General features: G+C 41.1%; 1 protein-coding gene across 5 annotated transcripts in view; it reads left to right on the top strand.

Annotated features, from left to right (window-relative positions):
• Positions 1-3,854: 3,854 nt before the first annotated feature.
• The window catches only part of MYO1B (myosin IB), a 130,437-nt gene continuing 110,411 nt past the window's right edge, over positions 3,855-23,880 (top strand). For 4 of the 5 annotated variants that reach the window (XM_060780696.2, XM_060780687.2, XM_067470779.1 and 1 more), the window contains exon 1: positions 3,856-3,998. The gene's annotated coding sequence lies outside the window, so the exon portion shown is untranslated. Of the gene's footprint in view, positions 3,999-23,880 lie in introns of all 5 variants that reach the window. The other variant, XM_060780702.2, reaches the window with a different exon arrangement.

Below are 23,880 nucleotides of genomic sequence, written 5' to 3'. Positions count from 1 at the left end.
GAAGAAGAGAGAAACAAGGAAAACTTGAATCTGGACCATTCCTGCCAAATGAAAATGGTAGGATAGACTTTCTTTTCCTCTTTGTTTTACCATTTCTTTCTAAAACTTCCTTGTGGCAATTGACTTAGATGACTATATAGCACTTTTAAAGAACAGTAAGGTTCTGTGTGTGTGTGTCTGTGTCAGGAGCAACTTATGAAACTGCAAGTCACTTTTGGTGTGAGAGAATAGGCCATCCCACAGGATGTTTAACATTGTGTGGGAGGCTTCTCTCATGTCCCCGCATGAGAAGCTGGAGCTGACAGACAGGAGTTCACCCCAATCCCTGGATTTGAACTAACCTTTTAGTTAGCAGTCCTGCCGGCACAAAGGTTTAACCCATTGCTCCACTGGGTTCTTCATGGCAAACAGCAGCCGGAAAAAACTCTATTCCTTGCTTGTAGCTTTCCAAGAGGCATTTGGATAGCAACTGTGGAAGAGCTTACCATACTCACTGTTTTCTAAATCTGTTCTAATAAACCTTATTTACACCACGATTATAATTTCAACTCCCTAAAATCTCCCTTCCTGAGTTAGCTCCCAGCATTTTTTTGCTTAAAATTCCACATAATTTCTGATCAGTTTGCCATGGCCACAATAACCTCACCAAAGTAGTGGATTATCCTGGAGTTAAACGGATGTGACAAGGGGTGGTGTCTGAAGGGTACAGAGCATGGGGCAGAGTTAAGGAGATTATACGGTGATGTCTATGAACAGGACAGGTATGTGTTACATGTCAGTTTTAAAAGAGATCAAGCACAGTGCTCCCTGCAGAGTCTTTTGATCTTTCTCAGTTTCAAAACCAAGGTACATGACACTTTATATTGTCATTAATTATCTACCAATGCAGGGTGCAATTCTAAGTGTCAAAATCACAAAATGAAATGGGTTGGGATGAAGGAGAAAAAAGACAAGGGGGGTGGTATTCAGAGGGGAGAAGGGTAGGGGAAAAGTGACTGTAGGAAGGGGTAGGCGATTGCCTGTACAGGGAAAATCACATTAGGTCAAGATGGGGTAGAAGCTAAGGGATGGGGTATGGGGGGGGGGGGGGTGATGGGTGGGTAGTGGACTTGACTTCCCATTCTACTTCGCCGTATGTTCCCAAGTGGCCAGACAAGGCCGGACCAATTAAAAATGAAATTTCTTTCTTTATCTTCGGCTTCTCTCCATTTTTATTTTCTCTTACTCTATTTCCTATTTCAAGCTGATATTTCCTTTCTTTCAGTTAACATCATTCTTTCATGAAGTAACCTTCTGGTATTTTTTCCAATCTGTTTTTTTGATAGGCTTTCCTTTAGTGTCCTTCAGGTAGAAACTCAGAGTATCCATATCGCTTATTTCAGTGACTTTATTTACCCATTCTTTTTTGGATGGTACCTCCTTCAATTTCCACTTTTTTGCGTAAACCATTCTGGCACCCTTGAAGTGACTGGCTTGACTCTGAAGTAGCTGGGGGTGGCCATGGCCGACAGGGAGCTCTGGCGTGGGCACAAAGAGGCGGAAGCGACTGACTAAATAAACAACAACAACAAATGAAGGCTGTGTGGAAGGGCCCCATGGGGGAACCTTGGGCAGGTCAGGCTCCTTCTCCCTCAGAGGAAGATGGTTGAACAGTGAGATGGTTGAACAGAAGCTCAACAGAGAGTTTCATCTATGCTGATGATCGTGCCATCACCGCTCAAGCAGGGAGCTTTGAGATGGTAGAACAGAAGCTCTCTGAAGCTCTAGGTGCTCCTACTGCCTATTACAGGGAAAACTAGCTGATCCCTAATCCATCTAAAACACATACATGAGCTTTTCATCTCAAGAACAGACAAGCATCCCGAGCTCTGAGGATCACTTGGGAAGGAACCCCACTGGAGCATTGCAGCGCACCCAAATACCTGGGAGTCACTCTGGACCGTGCTCTGACCTACAAGAAGCACTGCCTGAACATCAAGCAAAAAGTGGGCGTTAGAAATAATATCATACGAAAGCTGACTGGCACAACCTGGGGATCACAACCAGACACAGTAAAGACATCTGCCCTTGCGCTGTGCTACTCTGCTGCTGAGTATGCATGCCCAGTGTGGAACACATCTCACCATGCTAAAACAGTGGATGTGGCTCTTAATGAGACATGCCTCATTATCACGGGGTGTCTGCGCCCTACACCACTGGAGAAATTACACTGTTTAGCCAGTATTGCACCACCTGACATCCGCCGGGAAGTAGCAACCAATAGTGAAAGAACCAAGGCAGTGACATCTCCAGCTCATCCCTTGTTTGGGTATCAGCCAGCACGTCAACGACTTAAATCTAGAAATAGTTTTCTAAGGTCTGCAGAGACACTCGCTGGAACACCTCAGCAAGCAAGAGTCCAAAAGTGGCAGGCTCAAACCCAGAACCTCAACCAATGGCTGATAATATAATAATAATAATAATAATAATTAATAAACCTTTATTTATACCCTGCTAACATCTCCTGAAGGACTTGGTGCGGCTTACAAAAGGCCGAGGCCCAATACATCAGGGTTTTTTTGTCGTGTCAGGAGCATCCTGTTGTGAGAGAATTGGCCGTCTTCAAGGATGTTGCCCAGGGGATGCCCGGATGATTTTTGATGTTTTATCATCCTTGTGGGAAACTTCTCTCATGTCCTCGCATGAGAAGCTGGAGCTGATAGAGGGAGCTCAACCACCTCTCCCCGGATTTGAACCTGCGACCTGTCAATCTTCAGTCCTGCCAACACAGGGCTTTAACTCACTGCGCCACCGGGGGCTCCTAATACATCAGTAAAACAACTGCGTAACAAATACAACAGTACATAAACTCATAAAACAAAGCAATAACATTAAAACAATAACAATAGACAATAACTAAGGCTGGGACAAATGTAATGATTAAAAGTTTAAAAAATGCTGGATGTGACCAGGTGAAATGGATAGGTTTTTGGAGATAGGTGTTGTATGCAAACAATCTTAAATCTCTAGTAAAGTGCATTTGGGACATGATGCTTGGAGTTTCCTATTCTGGGAAGGCACAATGGAACAACCATATCTTCAAGCTCTTCCTAAAGACTGCCAACGTAGGGGCTTGTCTGCGAGTTCCAGAGTCAGGAGGCCACCACAGAGAAGGCCCTGTCCCTCGTCCCCACCAGTCGCGCTTGTGATGCAGGTGGGATCGTGAGCAGGGCCCCTCCAGATGAACGAAGAGATTGTGTGATACCAAATGAGAGACTCCCCCCTGGGCACACAGAAAACTGGGAGACTTGGAAGGTGCTGAACAGACTGCGCTCTGGCACCACGAGATGCAGAGCCAACCCTCAGAAATGGGGCTACAAAGTGGAATCCACAACATGCGAATGTGGAGAGGAGCAAACCACTGACCACCTGCTGCAATGCAACCTGAGCCCTGCCACATGCACAATGGAGGACCTCCTTGAGGCAACACCAGAGGCACTCCAAGTGGCCAGATGCTGGTCAAAGGACATTTAATCAACTACCAAGCTTGCAAACTTTGTGTTCTGTTTGTTTGTTTGTTTGTTTAAAAAATGCAATGCAACTGTTTGGTCTGCCCCTGACACCATAAATAAATAAATAAGAGGAAGACCATGGCAAATCTCCCCTCTGAACAAGCCTTGCCCAGGAAAGGAGTCTCCCTATGTGGGAAAAGGAGCGCTCTTCCTTCCCCTCGGCCTCAGCGGAGCCACTGGGAGCCGCTCGCCTCCGACTGGCGGGGACCTGGTCGGCGGAGGTGTGTAGGGGACAGGCCCGCCCCCTTTCCCGCCCAAAGCCGGGCCCCTCCCCTGGTCGGAGGCGAGGCGAGGAGGGGAGTGGCGGGTGCAGCAGCAGCAGCAGCGCGAGCGGGCTCCTGCTTCGCCGCCGCGGAGGGAGCCATTCAGTGGCCGAGGAGGTCGGGGCCAGCGCGAGCCGCTCCAGGAAGGCAAGGAGGAACCCTGATTGAGAGAGAAAGAGGAAAGGTAACATAGATGAGGAGGAGAGGGCGGGCGCGCGCCTCTCCCATCCCGCTCCGAACTCCTCGCCCTTTTCATAGGCTGGGGGTCTTTTTCGGTTCTCTCTTTGGGCGCGCGCTTTCAGGTGTTGCTGCGCGAGAAGGTCGCGCGCCTGGGTGTTATTGAGGGAGGACGGCGGAGGAGGAGATTTTAAATGAAGTTGGGGGGAGGGATGGAAGCAAGGTTCTTGGATGAAGAAGAAGGAGATTTTAGGGTTGCCTGAGGGCCCCTTCCACACAGCTGAATAATATCCCAAATTTTCTACTCTGGACAGGAGTCTCTGGCAGTGTGGACTCAAGGCTCTTCCACACGGCCACATAACCCAGAATATCAAGGCAGAAAATCCCACCATACCTCCTTTGAGCTGGGCTATCTGGGTCCACACTGCTATATATCCCATTTCAAAGCAGAAAATGTGGGATTTTCTTCAGCTGTGTAGAAGGGGCCTGGATTTCAGAAAGGCTATAGTCCTAGGTCCCACCCAGACAGCCATATAACCCAGAATATCAAGGCAGAAAACCCCACCATATCTGCTTTGGATTGGAATATTTGGCAATGTGGGCTCAGATATCTCAGTTCAAAGCAGATATGGTGGGATTTTCTGCCTTGATATTTTGGGGCTCCTTCCACACAGCTGAATAAAATCCCACATTTTCTGCTTTGCACTGGGATATATGGCAATGTGGACTCACTTAAACCAGTTCAAAGCTGATATTGTGGATTATCTGCCTTGATATTCTGGGTTATATGGCTGTGTGGAAGGGCCCTGGGAGTTGTAGGTGGCCTTTTTGAAGGAGATGGATGTACATCTCTGTGGGAAAGAAGACACTGAAGGCTATTTGGAGGATGAAGCAGTTGTGGATTGCCTGGAAGGGGAAAATGGATGAGTTTTTTGTGTGTGGGAGGAAGGGGAAAGGGGGTCTGAGGGCCCTTCCACACAGCCATATAATCCACAGTATCAAGGCAGACAATACCTGCTTTGAACCGGGTTATCTGAGCCCACACCACCATATAACCCAGTTCAATGTGGATTTTATACAGCTGTGTGGAAGGGGCCAGAGGTTCAGGAGAAAGGATCAAAGGAGCAATGGGGTCCTCCTCGCCCCCTGGAACTGCAGGGCAGCTGCAGCAGTACAAGTTTGAATGGCAAACTCAGGGACATATTCAGATTTAACATTTTCTTGTCTTTTGCCATCTGAGTCCCATTCTCAAGCTGGCACAGTGTGGCAATTATATGGGTGCTCTCTGTTGCTTTCCTCCAGATACATTCTTGCCTAAGAAAACTGCTCAACCCATGAGGCAACTTGGGCCCCTTCCACACAGTTGAACAAAATCTCACATTATCTGCTTTGAACTGGGATATATTGCAATGTGGACTCTGATAATCCAGTTGAAAGCAAATATTTTGGGTAATGCCATGATATCCTGGGTTCCATGGCTGTGTGGAAGGGCCCATGAAGGCATTGACACTTACAGAAAATTGGATGTAGCTCTTTTATCAGTGGGAAGTGTGCTTTCTGTTTTCTTTCCTTCTCTCCTTCCTTTTTATGCCTGGCCTTTGTTTAGTCTCAAGGACTGGGAGAAGGGGCACGTTTTCTGTCCTTGGTGTGTGTGTGTGTCAGAGAGAGAGAGAGAGAGAGGCGCCTGCCCAAGGATTGAAACCAGATTCTGGGACTGTCGGTTTCCGCCTTCTGAGCCCTGAAGCCACTAGGGTGTGCTTGCAACTCTTTTGTCTTCAGAGGTCCTTTTGTCCCTGCTCTGGACATCTGTGCCTTGCGGAGGGGGTTTGTTCCCTTTGTTTGGGAACCATTCAGTTTCAACAAGTTCCCTGCCTCAGGGGAGGCTTGCTAAAAAGCAAGGAGGAGACTGAAGTTTCATGCATCTGTAGCCCGGGGACTTCTCACTTGTGTTTTGCTGCGATTTCTTAAGAGCAGAACCTGTGTCTTAAGGGCCCTTCCACACAGCCATTTAACTCAGAATATCAAGTCAGATAAACCACAATATCTGCTTTGAACTGTTTATCTGAGGGACCTTCCGCACAGCCATATAACTCAAAATATCAAGGCAGATAATCCCACAATATCTGCTTTGAATTGGATTATCTGAGTCCACACTGCCATATAATGTGGGATTTTATTCAGCTGTGTGGAAGGGGTCTTAAACAGCTACATGAGAAACAAATCAACAAGTGATTTTTCCTCCTAGCATAGATATACTATGGTGGCAAAAATGCTTCTCCAGTTTCCCTGCATCCTTTTCATCTTCTTCACTGTAGAAATAACATGGTCTGGCTGAATCTACACTACCCTACATCCCAGAATCTGATCCTAGATCTGCTTTGAACTGGATTATATAAGTCTACACTGCCAGATAATCTGGGATCAGAACCTGAGATATAGGGCACTATAGATCCAGCCTCTGACACTACTTTAATCACCTTAGCTCAATGCTATGGGATCTTGGGAGTTGTAGTTTGGGGAAGCACCATCACCCTTTAACTGAGAAGACTGAAAATGTTGTACAACTGCAACTGTCATGATTCCAAAGAATTGAGCCATTGCAGATATGTGGTGTCAAACTTCTATGGTCTAGGCACATCCCAAGCCTTTGTCACAAAGAGCACAAATTTCAAAGGGAAAACTCTGTCTCCCATTGTCAACTATGTTTTTCTTTGTAATGCCTTTTTTCTTTAAGAGTCAGGTTGCCTTTCCAACTGAATTTTTAATTGTTGCATAGTTCCTTATCAGGGTTATTTGTGTGCATTACTGATACTGAGATGTCTCATATTTGTAAGGTGGTGTCAAAGTGGGAAACTCATACAGAGATCATTGCTGAATATATCAATTGCACAATATAAAGCATTGTCTCATTTCCCAAGTGTTAGAATTGAAATAATTAAGGAAGTCTCGTCAGCAAGTCCAGACACCTTAGTAGCTCATTTGCCTGTGCATTTGTGTATGTAACATATTTCATACTGCTGACTTTTTGGAGTGGGGTGAGGGATGAGGAGAAGAAATAATTAACTTCCTAGTGTTGATTCATGAAGTCGATTCTTGTGTTGTTTTTCTTCAAGTAATTTCTGACACGTAGCAACTCTTCTTCCTTCAGGATGAACCTATCACAGGGTCTTCTTGACAAGGTTTATTCAGAGTTGCCATCCTCTGAGGTTAGGAGTGTGCAATTTGCTCAAGGTCATACAGTGGCTTTCCATGGTTTCAATATGGGGACCCAACCTAGGGTTTTTTTTTTTTCCAGTGGGTTTCCATGGTTTAATATCGCTTTCATATCCTATCTTAAGGTCTTCTTGGCAACATTTCTTTAGAGCAGTAGTTCTCAACCTGTGGGTTCCCAGGTGTTTTGGACTACAACTCCAAGAAATCCCAACCAGTTTAGCAGCTGTAAGGATTTCTGGGAGTTGAAGGCCAAAAATCTGGGGATCCACAGGTTGAGAACCACTGTTCTAGAGGGAGTTTTCATGTTGCCTTCCTGTGAGACTAAGTGAATGTGATTTGCCTAAGGTCACCCAGTGGTTACTATGGCTGAGCCAGGATTTGAACCCTGGTCTCCTACAGTCCTAGTCTGACACTTAGACCACTACACAATTGGCTCTTGAAGACAGTTCTTGTTAGGGAAATATTTACTTAAAATATGTTACTTACAAGCCATATCTACACAGATAGGATCTCATCTCTAATTACTACAGTCACCCATCCCTTGGGAAACCAAACTCCTGCTCTGATGTTAATCCTGTTGACACTTTTTCATCTCTGAGAGTTGAGTGAAATTCAGTGGATTGCATTGTTCCTTTTCTTGTGTACAGAAGTACATTTGGCCTGCATAATTAGAGCTACATGGAAATATGTTTGTAGTTGCTACAAAAAGTTGCCACAAGTTTTTTTTAGTATTTATTATAAATAATCACTGGCTACTAAAAAAAACTGTAGCAACCTTTTTTGTAGCAGGTGCAAACATATTTCCATAGCAGCTTAAAACTGTGAGGTGTGTTGTCTGCTAATGTGCACATGAGAAAAGGTTTGTAAATGGAAAGTTCTTACAGATAGAGAACTAACACTCAGCCGTGAGAAAATGTTGTATGAAATCTCTTGCCGTGATAAAAATTCTACTTCATTATTAAAAAGTAAGTGGAATGTGTAGTGTTAGTTTGGAAGCAATAAAAAGGGCTTGTGAATAGAAATTGTCAGAGTATTAGAACTGTATTTGGTATCTAAATCATGTACAGAAAAATATTAAGTGGAAGCGACATTCAGGAGAAGAACAGTTATTGGAAGTGCTTAGTTTAACTCAAGTATGTCATCTTCATGAACATATCAGATACATTTGTCATGAATATCAATCTCCAGGCTCATTATGAAGGCTGGCATCTAAGGATATAATGAGCAGGAAAAAAAATTAGAAGATCAGGGCTGATATTTAAAAATAAGTGCCATATTCCTCTTTTATTTTCCCCACCCTCCATTTCTGCAAGCATTTGATAGATGGAAAAGCTAAAATGTGTGTTATCTCTGCAAACACAACTAAAGCAGTTTATTAGCATGAGCCAAGATGTGCACAGTGTTTCCTTTGCTTCCTGAAACAATCATAGTGTGGGACCCTTGGGGACGTGACCTACTTCTGAACATTATGAATTAGTTTAACTTGATACTGGGTTCTTACCCTCCATCTGAAATAACACCCACAGATTTGGAGCATAACATAGCCACAGAAGTTACATTAGGTATTATAGTTGCTTGAACAACGAATGGCTTAATGGATAGATGGATCAATGAATTGATGCTCTATAACTGCCATGTTAAAAATAAATAAGCGAACCAAGAGAGGGGTAGCAAACAGCACTAATTTATTTATTTATTTATTTATTTATTTATTTATTTATTTGCTATACTTGTATACCGCCGTTTCTCAGCCTAGCCGGTGACTCAACGCAGTTTACAACAACTTATAACAAACAACAGTATACAGTTTAAAAAGCATAAAAACATAATCCACAATACATATATCAATAAACAATCCAATACATCTCTTGACTAAAAACGTGATCCAGTTTCGTCGTCATGTTGCCTTCCTGTGAGACTAAGTGAATGTGATTTGCCTAAGGTCACCCAGTGGTTACTATGGCTATATTTTACCCCTACTTTTTGAAGATTTGTCTTTAATTTCTGGTTAAGTTAAGGAGTTTGTGCCCTCTCCACAAATATGGAGGTAATTGAAGTTCCTTGCTTCTCCTTGTATTAAAATTGCAAAGATTTGAATCTTTGGTTAGTTGACATGCATAACTTGCAGTGTATGTGTTAGGCAGTATGCAATGTGCACATGGATGTGGCTTCAAGTTGCCTGTAGACCTATGGTTATCCCATTAACTTCATAGGGTTTTCTTAGGCAGGAAACACTCTTAAGTAGTTTTGTCAGCTCATTCCTCAGAAATATAGCCTATAGCACAGGCATGGGCAAACTTGGGCCCTCTGGGTGTTTTGGATTTCAACTACCAGAAATCCCAGTCAGCTTACTGACTGTTAGGAATTGTGGGAGTTGGAGTCCAAAATGCCTGGAGGGCTGAAGTTTGCTCATGCTTGATATAGCACATGGTATTCATCTCTCATCCAAATACTGACTCTAGTTATCTGGTACCTCTAGGGCAGTGTTTCTCAAACTGTGCTCCTCTAGGTATTTTGGACTCCCAGAAATCCTAGCCAGTTTACCAGCTGTTAGGAATTGTGGGAGATGAAGTCCAAAACACCTGCGGGAGCACAGTTTGAGAACCACTGCTTTATGGTGTTTTGGCTCATCAGTATGTAATAATGAACTATTTGACATTAATTCTTAATTCTACAAGTATATTTGTCATGGAACATTCATAACCCCTTCTCTGTAGATTTCATCATCGCTCAGATGAGATACTTAATGTTTCAGGAATGCTGGGATCCTGGGAACCAGTATTTAGGACATGTGGCTTTAAATTTTTTTCCATCAGCTCAACAGTTCTAGGAACATTGCCCTCCGTAAATATGTAAGTTAGAATGATTCCAGTACAAATGCAAGGACAACCAGTTTTACTATTATGTCATGACTTTTTCCTTATGGCAGCCTGTCCTATTATATCTGTCAGCTCAGTAGAGGAATAGATGGTGAATCATTTTGTCACGCCCTTTAGTTGGTTTTCTCCTATTTGGCCCTGCTGGACTGACATGAATGTAAAATTAGACAGCCATACGTTTCTTGTAACATTGCAGACATACTAGGTGTAGCCTGCTTTCTTTCCCAACTGTGATTATCTTTATTTTAGTGACTGTGATTATAGGGATGTAATTGTGGCTTTGTGTTAGAATGCAGTCAAATGAATTTCATTCATCCATTATGATCATGAATCAGGATGGGGAAATGGTGCAAGGGATGCAGAATGCATAGTCTTCCAGGTGTTGGGGTGCAATTTCCATGTTGGATTTGGTGATGTGAATTGTAGCTGAATGTATTTTGCTTGTTCTTTGATTTATTGTTGGTTGATCTGAGATGGGGTGATGTGAGAGAGGCAGATTTAAGGATGTCCGTGCTAATTTTGGAGATTAAATAAGAAGTGGTTTATTTATAGGCTTTTATGGCTTAAGGATAGACTGTATGAAATACAGTTGTTCTCTATATGAACATTGCCAAATATGATCTTTGAAGGAGTGCCTTCTCTTGGACCTCCATCATCACAAACCTGTATGGTAACAAATGACATGGGAAAGATCCTTCATGTCACTTCCTGCTTCCCCTGCATCTCCACATGGAACTTCTCCTTGAGAGTGGGTAGATAGGCTGGTATTCTGGCTTCTTTTCACCATCAGGCAAAGATATGTTTTTGAACAGACCTTGAGCTTTTCTTGATTAGGGCATATGTATTTTTGATGTGCTATGCTGTATTTTTTACTCTGCTCTGAATGCATTTAAACACTTCGAAATGTTTTAATTAGCTTTTTGCTGAATTAAAACTATTATATATTGTTGTAGCTATACATTTGGAGGTATCCATGAGTTCTGTATCCAAGAATTCAACCAACCTCTGCTCAAAAATATCCTTCCTTGTAGCCTGGGGGAACTGGTTGTCAGAGTAGGGTGGGAAGGGAATGCAGAGGCTCACACGTGTGCACAGTTTGCTTTGGGTTGCATGAAAGGTGGTGGGGTGAAAGGGATCAGATAGCACTTACATTGCCCCTACATTGAATCTACATGAATCCCTATAAATATGGGACCTGATAATTTGCAGATTTTGGTATCCATGCCCTCCCCTAGCAGTTTCCTGTAATTAAGGAAGGTCAGCTGCATTATGGCTTAATTTATACTGTAAACTACCTTGGCGCCAATAATGGAAGAAAGGCAAGTTATAAAGACAAGGCTTCAGTTGTGTAGATTTGCATATTTCTTGAGTATTGTTCCTGTTACGAGTGTAGTCCTCAACTGGTGTAATTTCCTGGTATTTTGCAGCTTGAATAAATATGAAAAGGCTTTTCTTAATATGTTAAACTGATATTATTTTTTTGCAATTTGAATGGCCTAATATAAGCTATGTTTACTCTTTAGGTCACCCAGTGTGGTTACAAATAGCATCAGAGATAACAATGTATATGTTCTACTGTTCTTTTTGGTGAGTGTTAGTTATCATTTGTCAAGTTGACTAGCATAACTTTCTTAAGAGGGAAAAGGGAGTATAGGTAGATTTTTATTCTTAGTGTTTGTTGAAGGAGACTCTTGATGGATTGTGTGTGCGGCTTTGTTTCATGCTTTCTTTTACTCATAAATATACCTGCCTTCAGTTCTGTGTAAGAGCACCTCTGCTCCCATTTGTGATGGCTTAAATGCAGTGTCCAAAAGAGGCAACTTTTCATGTAATATTTTTTGTTGATGACACGTTTTTTATACATGTATCATTTCACAGTAAAACAGTTTTACCAGCAACCAACCTCGTATAAGAGATGTGGACACATACATAAATTGTGATAACAAAATGCACGATTGGGGACACAACATATCAAAATCTTACATTTATATTTTTAAAAACTATTATTTGTAAGGTAATAATATACATTTCCATGATTTTTTTTCATTTATAAGTAACAATGTGTAAATATGTGCAAGAATTTAAAAAAAAATTACATTTGTGCAACACACCTACACATTACAGCTGACACACTAACATGTCATGAAATGCAGTTTGGAAAGCTGTGCCATATACTAAAAAGAACCTCATAATAGACAAGACCATGTGGTATGGTCTTTTTTCATGATACTTGGTAACGTGAGAAGTCTAACATTCACGTAACGATACCAGCAACAGTATTTCAGATACTCTGGCCCTAATCCATTTCCTTATTGAACTAACTTCTCCTTTCTTTCTTGAGCATTTATTTCATTTCTATTTGTCATCCATCCAAACATTTCCATGGAGTACTTATTCATAGTCCAGTGATGGTATGATTCTCTAGTATCACAGACTTGAATCTTTATGCCATGTGGGTCTGACTCATTAGGTTAAACATCTAAGGTTATCAGTAGGCTTTATCTAGCAATTTTTGAGGATTACAGCCTCTCCATGGGATACTGTCAGGGCTAGAAGTCTGTTTGCCAGGAAGTGTTCACTGAAACTGCAGCACCATGCATGAAGCATGTGGAGCTATGGAGAGGGGAAAGTCTCTTAATCTCAAAGCAAAATATTGAACAAATGGTATAGGAGGGCAGTAGATTTCCATTGGCTCTTGCTTGCAGCAGCTCTGCTTGTGCAAATTGTGTTCATTCGTTCAGTCGTCTCCGACTCTTCGTGACCTCATGGACCAGCCTACGCCAGAGCTCCCTGTCGGCCGTTACCACCCCCAGCTCCCTCAAGGTCAGTCCAGTCACTTCAAGGATGCCATCCATCCATCTTGCCCTTGGTCGGCCCCTCTTCCTTTTGCCTTCCACTTTCCCCAGCATAATTGTCTTCTCTAGGCTTTCCTGTCTCCTCATGATGTGGCCAAAGTACTTCAACTTTGTCTCTAGTATCTTTCCCTCCAGTGAGCAGTCGGGCTTTATTTCCTGGAGGATGGACTGGTTGGATCTTCTCGCGGTCCAAGGCACTCTCAGCACTTTCCTCCAGCACCACAGCTCAAAAGCATCAATCTTCCTTCGCTCAGCCTTCCCTAAGGTCCAGCTCTCACATCCGTAGGTTACTACAGGGAATACCATGTATTAGTTATCGCTAATTTTCCTACTGGCTCATGGCACATTTCCAGTATGGTTTTACTTGAATTGGCCACCCATTTCAAGGTGGCAGCAGCTCTGCATTGCTGCAATAAATTCTCTTGAGTATGGGACTGATATTATGGTTGACAGTTATTGCTAAGGGAAAGAGAACAGAAGTGTGAACATAATGTCCTGCAGTAAAATTGTGTTAAGGTAAAGGTAAAGGTTGTCCTCTGACATTAAGTCCAGTCATGTCTGATTCTGGGGTGTGGTGCTCATCTCCATTTCTAAGCTGAAGAGCCGGCGTTGTCCATAGACACCTCCAAGGTCATGTGGCCGGCATGACTGCATGGAGCGCCGTTACCTTCCTGCCGGAGTGGTACCTATTGATCTACTCACATTTGCATGTTTTCAAACTGCTAGGTTGGTAGAGGCTAGGACTGACAGTGGAAGCTCACGCCGCTCCTCGGAGCGGTACCTATTGATCTACTCACATTTGCATATTTTCAAACTGCTAGTTGGCAGAAGCTAGGGCTGACAGCCGAAGCTCACGCCGCTCCCCGGAATCGAACCTGCATCTTTCGGTCAACTAGCTCAGCAGCTCAGTGCTTCAACCCACTGCGCATTAGTTATATTGAAATGAAATGATCAACAGTACAAAGGAATGAGAAGTATAGGTAGGCCAGTACACATTTCCAGATTGTAGCTATGTGCGCATTGTTCCATGTAGACCTGTCTTTTTACAGTGTAGTTTGCAACCAGCCTAACTACTGTGATGCAGTTCACAGTTACCTCTGTGGCACACATTCCTTTGAACTACAGGCATTTTCCATTTTCAACCATCCTAAATTACTGCCCAGTACTGTGTTGTCAACTTGTGGTCCACTCTTTTGACCATTACTGACTTCTGGTTATGTATAGTTTAAAAACAGTTCAAAAGAGTAGTCTGCTGCCTGCAGCTACTACACTGAATGAAAAGATGGCTTTTTGCATGATACTAGTACAGTACAATGAAATTTGTGGCTGTCTCCTTGTTCTCCTCCTCCTCTGGTGTGAGGGAGGACAGTTGAGAGGAGTATTCAGATACACCCAGAGGCACTCAAAAAAGTTCAGAAGCAGCTTTAAAGGAGCAAGTGGAGCATTCCAGTTTGTTCTTCTGAGAAACGTGCAAAAGGGGGGAAAAGGAGAAGGAAAGTGGGTCACAGAGCACACATTTCCCCCCTTGCCTCTAGAATGAGAGTAATGATTGAAGTGAGAGGAAAGTATTGATTGTGGGAGGGGGTGCTCATTCACCACTTCTTCTCCTTTGCCTAATGTTGCTGCCTCTACTGCTTCTCCACCATATCCTCTGCCCCAAGCCATGGGATTGGTAACGGGGTGGGCTTTCTTGCTGCATTCTAGATACTTCTTGCTCGAAATGACTCATTTGCAAAGAAATCCATGTTCTGTTTTGGATCCTGTTTGTCTGAAGGGCTGGAAGTGGTGGGGAGTAGGAGGAAGCCTCCAGGGTTTCATACACAAGATACAGGCATCCTTCCCCTCTCCAATCCTGATCACCAATCCCTCCTCTGAAAGGGAAGAAGATCAAAACACCCTCATGGGAACTTCATGAAAGCTCTTTAGTACTTCCTGTGCCATTGATTTGAACAGTGAAATTTACTAATTGTGAGCAGCCTTCCATGCAAGCATACTTTTGCTTGCTTTGGAAGTGCATAGTCTGAATTCTGTTAGTAATCGTAACTAGATTAGAATTATTGAATCTGGGCTGAATTGACCCAAAGGTAAATTGCATTAATTGAGTGGGTCTGCTCTACTTGAGACTACCCATAAGATATAGGTTCTTGTGTGTTTGGCAGCAAATTATGTATGTAAGAGATAGGGTTGTGTTTCTCACTTTTTAAAAACATTTCTACATTAAGTAAATAAGCATCCATCGTTTAATGTACACACTTCCCAAATGTTAAACAGTTCCGTAATAATTCTTGGCATTGAAATGAGCCGAAGAATCATGTTTATTTTCAGAGTACTGTAACAGACCAAAACTTATCTGGTCCAGCACTATGGATGGGTAATTTTCAAAAACCACTGTGAAAACTTGCAAAGTGAGTTGATAAGACCCCATGAGAGGATACTAAAAAGGAACATCTGTCTTACAAGCGATGAAATCTCTAGAGCTTTATTCATAAGGATCTGATAAGACATCATCTATATATAGAAGAAGAGCTTGAACAATTCAGACCAAGTCCAGAGGTAGCTGGAATATGAATCCAGATGCTTCATTTATTTGGAGATTAGATTGATATGCAGCAGAAATAGTGCTCGGTCTTTGAAACATGATCAAGCCATTAAGTTTTCCACTAGAGATTTACAAAAAGCTGGAAGTGCATGAAATGTTTTTATCCATATGTCCCCACAGGCTTCTAAAAACACTCAATTCATAAACACTGAGGAAAAAGGTATCTGCTCAGATCTCATTTTGCTTCAACAAGAACTAATAATGCCAGAACTGTGGCATAATAATATGAATGACGAAATGGTAATATGGAAAAGTTGGGTTGTAGTTCAGATGAGACTTATTTTATGGGGAGGGCAAATCATTGAGGTGTAACATTTTGAGCTGTTAAGTTCATCCATCCTTCTCCTCCTCCTTTTATGTTAATATTATAATCAATATTATAAAAGTGATACCAAGTAATCTTGGGGCCCATCCAGACAAGTCTATATCCAAGGATCTGTCTCAGTTTTATTGGAGGTGCCCAGATGATGCTTTTGGTAGAACCGAATTCATTAAATACCTGGTAAGATCCAGATCTTAAGGTAAGATCTGCATCTTACTGGGTGTGGGCCCTGTGAAGACTGGACTCTGAGACCAGGTCACACGATCCCTGGCCCAATCCACATAGCCATCTCAGTTTTTTGGGCTCCTGGAGCCCAAAAGACAGAGAGGGCACCCACCTCCTCCTTCCAAGCCCCAAATTTCCTCCCAAAGGTTAAGTAAAATGTTCTTATCTACCATAAGTTCCCTCCTTGCATCCTCCTGGCATGAGGAAATGATGTGCAAGGAAGAGGGATTATTTGGAAGCAGTCGGGTTTGAAATCTGCACCAAAGCAAGGTTTTTAAGCCTGCTTCAGCATAGATTTTAGTCCTGAGTGGAAGCGCCCTCAGATTTTATATGAGTAAGGAACTAAAGTTAGTACACTACCAGAACTGTAGATAGAAAAAAATAAAGGCTTTGTCTAAAGTTATCTAAGTATAGTCATAGTCTGCTATTTTTTTTTAGTTTAAGTGAAAAACGTTTGCTATTCTAGACTTCAGAGTTTGTGTATTTTTTGGCTGAATTTGCTGTTCCCTTGATGTATAGTTTTGTTATGGTCATGCCACAGACACATTTTATTGCATTGTGTCATGGATCTTTTCCATGTACAGATCTCATGAAAGGTCCTTGGTCAGCCATTTGCTGAGCATAGTTATCAGCATAAGGGAAATCTCTGTTGTAGAGCTCCATATGAATATTGAAACCCAACACAACCAGGATGGCTAGGACCAATAAGTTGTTGAAGAGAACATGAGCCAGTGATACTACCGTTGAACTGATCTGCTTCTCTCCAAGGGCCTTATCTTAGAATAATCAGATTGTGGACGATTTTTCATAGCATATAAAGCCAGCAAAGATTACAGCTGAGGCTATTACATTAGCTTTCCTTGTTGGATGTAGAAGACAAGGGAGGTCATGGCTTCTTCAGCTTGCATTGAAATGCAGCCTTCTAATTTTTTTTAAGCAGACCTGGTTTTTAATAATCCTACCAAGCTGATTGGCCAAGGAGAAAATAAGTGTTCCTTTCTCTCCTGTGCTAGCCATCTATGTATAACTGGTCTGTTTGGGATTCTCAGGGGGCTGTAGTTGCCAGGTGAGCTGCTAAATGCGAAGCTGCTGGTGTTTTGTCTCTCATGAATGTTAGCTGTACAGCTGAAAATGTACAGTTTATGAAACAGTGAAAGAATCAGCTGTAATAAATATTACTTTTCAGATTATCCTTTTTAACTTTTTGATTTCAGAATCCTCAGTCAAATGCTCTCTTTTTCTTTTCTTTTCTTTTCTTTATACAGTCAGTCCTCCACATTTGTGGGTTTAAGTTTTGTGCATTTTATTATTTTGCAGATATAATTCTTTTGGAATCTCCAAGTTGACCATAGAGTTTCTCAGGACGATGTAGAGATTCTAAAAGAGGTGATTATTTGACTTGTCTCACCCCTGCGCCGCCCGCCCCACCCCCACACTCACACACTCCACTTTCGTATGGGGTTCTGCACCCATACCCGATGTGGAGGGCCTACTGTATATTTCACTCGATTAAGACTGTTAAAAGGCACTCAGTTATTCAGACAAACTCCTAAGAATAAAGAACTCATTCTGCAGCCCTAGCAGCTGTTTTAACTCTATGGTGATAAAAGTATCAACTGATTTAATGTGGAGTAGTTGGAAGTGTGACCTAGTTTATTCCTGGTAATGCCCATATTTCATTGACCTTTCTCCTGCAAACACATGTGAGAGCTGGGCTTCGTGTTGCTTTTATTTGTTTTTAAAAGCTAATGACCGAGACAAGGAAAGAAGGGAAATGTGCAAGGCATGTTTAAGGAGGAAAGGTTTAGGGGAGTAGTAGTGTGCCTGGAACATATAACAGCTGATGGTATCTCTTAAATGTACCCATACAAATTAATGCAGTTGTAAGCAGAAACCAGTTGTGGAGGTTTCAGTATGTTATGGCTGTAGTTTGAAAAATTCTTCATTGGCCTGTGCTTCTCATCACTGCAGATGGCCTTGGACTGGTTCACTGACTTTTAGGATTAGTCCGTTATCTGCAACAGGCTTGCTGGCAAACCTGATGAAGCGTCTGCATGGTCTGACTTCTGTTTCAATTTTCTAGCAGACTGACAGTATAGTGGCACTTTCTAAGTCTCAGGAGAGTAACTTATCTATTATTTTTACCCATGTTTGTTATGTGGAAAACTGTGAAAAATTTTGACTACTTCTATGGATTCACTTGTGGTTTATTCTTTCTAAAGAGGAAAACCACACAAGCTCTCTTTATCTATTGAAGATGTTGATAAATAAATAGATAGATTGAAAGCCTGACAAGATAGGATGACCTATATCCTATATATAGTTGTCCCTTCTCATTTGCAGTTTTGACTTTTGTGGATTTGATTTTTCACAGATTTGTTTATAATGTTATCTCTGGGAATTTTTAGGTCATCCAGTGTGGTTCTATGGTCAACTTCCTCCAGTCATGCTGGAGGACCTACAGAGAACACCTCTCAAGGAATCTCTAGTTGTAGGCTCCAGGTGTATTGGCCTACAACTCCCAGAATTCCCAGCCAGTTTACTAACTGTTAGGATTTCTGGGAGTTGAGGCCAAAACATCTGGGGACCCACAGGTTGAGAACCACTGCTCTAGATCCTTGAGTGTGATTATATGGTCAGCTTCCAATGGAAGCCACATCTATAATTTGAATCTAATGCTCACCTTTTTTTTTTGCTAACTCACCTTCATAAAATTAGCGTGTACACTAGATTTGGATAATATGATAATCTTAGATCCAAAATAAAAGGGGAAGCTACTTCAGGAGCACCTGAAACTCCTATTTGAGGGATGTCATCACTAATTATATGGCCATGGCTTAATGCTGTGCAATACTGGGATTTGTAGTTTGATGAGCCACCAGCATTCTTCAGCAGAAAAAGTTCAAGACCTTGTAAAATGACTTTATTTCATATGATTGAACTAAGGCAGTTAAAGTGGATTTATTCTACAGCATAGATGCACCCCAAGGTTTTCTTTTCCATTGCTGGAAGCTTTGGTATTCTAACACTTTTGGTTTTTAAAGAAGGAATTGTAAACTTGCAGCCACTGTAATGGACACCTTTTTGACGAAATGACAGAGTTCACTTTCTGCTTCTGCGCGTTACAATTGCCATTAGACTCGAGTAAATACGGTATTGCAGTACCTCCATAAATGTAGAATTAAAAGATGATAGTATAATAAAATAAAAAGCTGATTGCTTTGTAACTGTTAACTCTTTCAAGGTTTCAGATCTGATTAAATTGTTCAGGGATGGGGAAGTATGAAGTGGCCAGCGAAATGCAAGTGTGGCAGGAACAGACAGTACGTTTTAAACTTTAAATCTGTTGTTTATTTTTTGGACCTTTTTGAGAATCTGATAGAATCTATGAACTCCCTCCAAGAAAAATACATACAGTTTTCAAAGAAATAGGAAGAAAATCAAAGAAAAAAAGATTTTGCATGGAGACAGTGGAGATCCATGGAACAGAAATTAATAACCATACTGTAAAGATTTAGTGACCAGTCCAAATAATTCCTCCTGTAAAAAGTAGTGGTGGTAGTATCTGCACATATACTGTGTAAGAAATGGGGATAGCATTTGGCATAGCATTAGACTAAGGCTGCTTGTTCAAATCCCTACTTGATTATAAAACTCACTAAATACCTTGAATTACTTATTATTTCTGTATAATTTTCTTTTACAGTGTTAGTGGGGATATTATTAGCAGATTGAGAAAGAACGGGGCCTTGTATGCTATCCCAGGTAGAATACAATGGAGCAGGTAATATAAGGATGAAAAGCACATTCAAAAATGATGAAAAATCGTAATAAGAATCCCTAGCTGAAGAGAGTATATTCCACAATTGGTGTAGTTTACAACTCATTCTGTGCAAAATTGGCATGTAGTTTTATGCAGAAATCACAATTTTCTGCATGAAAAATTAAGATTGACTAACAGTGTGTACTTTCCAGCATGTACTTCTGTTTCTTTGAACTGCATAGTCCACATTATGACACCTAAAATAAACAATCCTTTGTCTCCTTCTGTTCTGAAGCAGTTATGCAAACTCAACCTTTGTAACATAGGACCAAAAAATAGCATCCTGCATAGTTCTGACTTTTTTCAAAGAGGATAATTTTAGAGGTAATTTATGAGGTAGTGACATGGTCTGAGTGTTTTGTGCTGTCTGTGAAGTAGAAATATTTCTTGTAGTTCTCTATAAAATATTCTTACAGTTTTTTTTGTACTGTCCCTTGAAGAAATGTCTGTCTATAGAAATGCAAATACCCTAAAGTTCACCTTGAACTAGTTTTGAAATCTAAAGCTGAAGCAGATGCTTTTTATTTCATTGACATATCGGAACACCTATATTATATTTTGAAATGAATTTTGATTAGACTTTTCTTGTAATAACATTTCGATACACATTTGTGTTCTTTCTTTGATATTCTTGGCCTGTGAGTCATTTAGGGCAATATCTATGGAAAAACAGCATAAAAAGTGGACCTCCGGGATCAACATAACAACATAACATTCTAACACTGGAGGCTTGATTTATTCCAAGAGTGTTTATGTATTATAGCTGTGTGAAAACTCTCAATATTTTCTCAAATACTTTTGAATAGGACCTGTTTAGCAGTCCAAACGTACTTTGACCTTGTGTAGCTGTGTATTAAGATGTAGCCAGCTACATCTTATTTATGGTTTCATATGATTGAACCAAGGCAGTTAAAGGGGATACAGGCATAATGTATATGATGGACATGAGAATAAACCCAATCCCGAGACGAACAGGTCTGTGTGGGGACCTGCAGTCAGGTCCCAGAATTTTTAACCCCCATTTAAAACCCGCATTTTTGTGCTGTCTGAAAGTGTCCTCCATCTGTCTGATTTATGATGATAAAAGGGTGAATCTGTTTTAAATTTGCATTTGGCCAAAGCAGAAGGAACCATCTTCAATTCTGGGTTTTTAAGTCAGTATTCTGAAATTGGGCAAAGAGTTTTCTGGTTGTATTTTTGTTGTGTGTACTCGTAACAAGAATAATTCCTCTATAATGCCCATTTAATTTAATGGGGCTTGAAGGGGAGCAGTTCCTTTGGATTGACCTATTGAGTTCTCATTTCATGATTCATTCGGTTATTTTCACCTCAGCCTGCTTTAGAAATCTTCTGCCTTTGTTGTTGGGTTACATGCTAAGCATGTTAAGAGAAGTAAAGGCTCACCTTCTGTAATTAGCTGTATTTTTAGGATTGCCTTTTTGTTGTTTCTAGGGTATTTGTAGTAAAATAAAGTAATATTTCCCTGGCAGTATTGCAGTATTCTTCTCACACTCACTGTAGACTTGTAGATTCCTGGGTCGCCCTTTACTTGCAGAAGCTCTTTATCATTTAAAATCTTTGTCAGGTTTCTTCTATCTCCTCATGAATACAGTAGGCATACAAATAAATATGTCAGTCTTATTATTATGGGGAAAGGGAGAGAGAGGGGGAGGTTAACATTATACAGCAAGCATTCCATACCCATGGATTTTGTATTCCCCGATTCAACTGTCCACTACTTAAATATATTTTGTAAAATTCATAGAGGACACATTGATTTTGCTATTTTATATAAGGGACACCATTTTACTGTGTCATTGTATATAATGGGATTTGAATAGCCACAGAATTTGATGTCCGCAGGGGTCCTGGAACCTAACCTGGATACCAAAGGTCCACTGTAGTTATTGTTGAATATGGCAAAGTTGGAAAGAATTGTGACTTCTGGATGCTAAGCACAGCACATGGTCCTCACTGTACTTTTTGCCATGCATCGTGAGATTCTCATGTAAACAGGGCTATAGTTACTCATGATTTTTTAAAGGCATGATCAAAGAAGTACTGAATACGTGTCTGTGAGACTGTGGTGACTATTCCTTTCACCACTGAAAAGGTACCACTAACCCTGTGATAGGCTTATTCTCCCTCCTTCTTCTATTTCTCCTCCTCTTCTTTGACAAGTTTACGTGTCAGTTTTAAGCAGAGAGTTTGCAATACACTCAGATTAGATTTTTTTTATTGCAATTCATGTTTGATATCACCAGCTTTCCCTTTCGGAAGGTTTCTAAGCATGCTTTTGTTACCTTAGCTCAATTTGAGTTTCTTTGGGTACCATGTGAAAAGGAGCATATAAATAAATGTGAGTGCTATCACAATAAAAGAAAGTCAAAGAGGATGGTTAAAGTAGTCTTTCTGAAAGATACAGTAGTTCTCAGGTTGTCTTGGATAGGCAAATGATATCTTAAACCCACCAGTCACTCTGTCAAAGGAGGGCACTGTTCCATTATCCAGGCGGAGGCCATTAGGGAGCGCTAGACAGAGAAGGATAGTCCATCTTATTGGGGGGGGGGGGGGGGTTAAAGGAGTAAAACTTTTTCCCCTTTTTTCTGTTATTCCCCCCAACCATGTAGCCTTCGTGGAAGCAACCCTCGTTTATGACATGGAACATGTGTGAGTATTTGTGTATGGGGGAGATAACCAGTGAAAATGGGGGAAATTGTTTTTTCCTTCAACTCCCCCCCCCCCCCAATAAAATGTACTATCCTTCTCTGTCTAGCACTCCCTTGTGGCTTCTGACCGAATAATGGAATAGTACAAAACCGATTTCTTGATTGCACATCTCACCGGCAGGAAAAATAATCAGGAGAAAGAGAAAAAGAGTGATTTCTAAATAATTGTTATGAAAGCCCTAGACTTCATTTAAATGACTCCTGTATCCTATTGTCAGTACTTCGGCCACTAATTGAGAACCATTGCATAACAGAATTTCTAAAAAAAAAAATCCAGAAGAAACATAGAACTTATTTTGGTAGCTTCCTTGTTCTTGGAATGATTGTACTTCGTAATACTGAATGCAGGTCTTTGGTTCAGAAGAATGTAAATTGAAGAACATCATTTGTCAAATTTACATTTGCTTTTCTCACTGCTGGAATTTTGTTCTTGTAAGCCCTTATTAAAATTGCTGAACACTTCATTTTTTCACTTTGCTTTATATAACATTTGTTGGTGGCTCTGTTCCCATTCTTATTACAGTAGTTATCATTGTGTTTCGGTATGTGGCTTCTATATTTAAGAAAAATGAACCAATGCATAGAAGGTAAAAATAAACATTAGCTAGAGTTTATAAATGTGATGGGCTGCTGTGTATGCATTGCAGATAGACTTTTGGTTCCGATCAGCAGGGTTCTTCTTGCAATATTGTAGAGCTCCAGCTTGAGACTTTGGCAATTTGATTTATTAATATGTGTAAGCTATGCTATGACTTCTGTTCTTTGATGCTGAAGTTATTGCTTGGTGCACTTAAATGAGAATGAAATCTTGAACTAGTAGTGTTGGAATGGAAGGCTTATTGGTTTGGCTACATTCACACTTCAGATTCCTTAGTGGTGATGAATTTCATATGGTAGGTAGCTTGTAATTTAGAGTGGTTAACAAAGACATTTCTTCATAGCAGAAATTTAACCCACAATGACCTTATTAGGATTTGTATACCTCGGAAAAGCATTTTTCAGCGTAGATCGACTACTATTGAATTCCATGGAGAAGAGGTTACAGTATAGCATGGGTATGAGTTGTTAAAGGCAATTTGAACTGAATTATTTGGCAGTGTAGATCCAGCCAAAGCCTGTCAAAGTGCAATTCAGAATATTCTATATTCTGTTTATATCTTGCTGTCAGTCAACATGGAATCCAAGGTAGCTGACAAGTAGGGTTGCCAGTTTGGATACTGTGTAGGGCTGCTATAATTTTAATT

Source organism: Anolis sagrei, chromosome 1 (genome assembly GCF_037176765.1).
Source record: "Anolis sagrei isolate rAnoSag1 chromosome 1, rAnoSag1.mat, whole genome shotgun sequence".
NCBI classification, from domain to species: Eukaryota; Metazoa; Chordata; class Lepidosauria; order Squamata; family Dactyloidae; genus Anolis; species Anolis sagrei.
The sequence above is the reverse complement of the archived record's forward strand: the minus strand, read 5'-3'. Positions and strand labels throughout refer to the sequence as shown.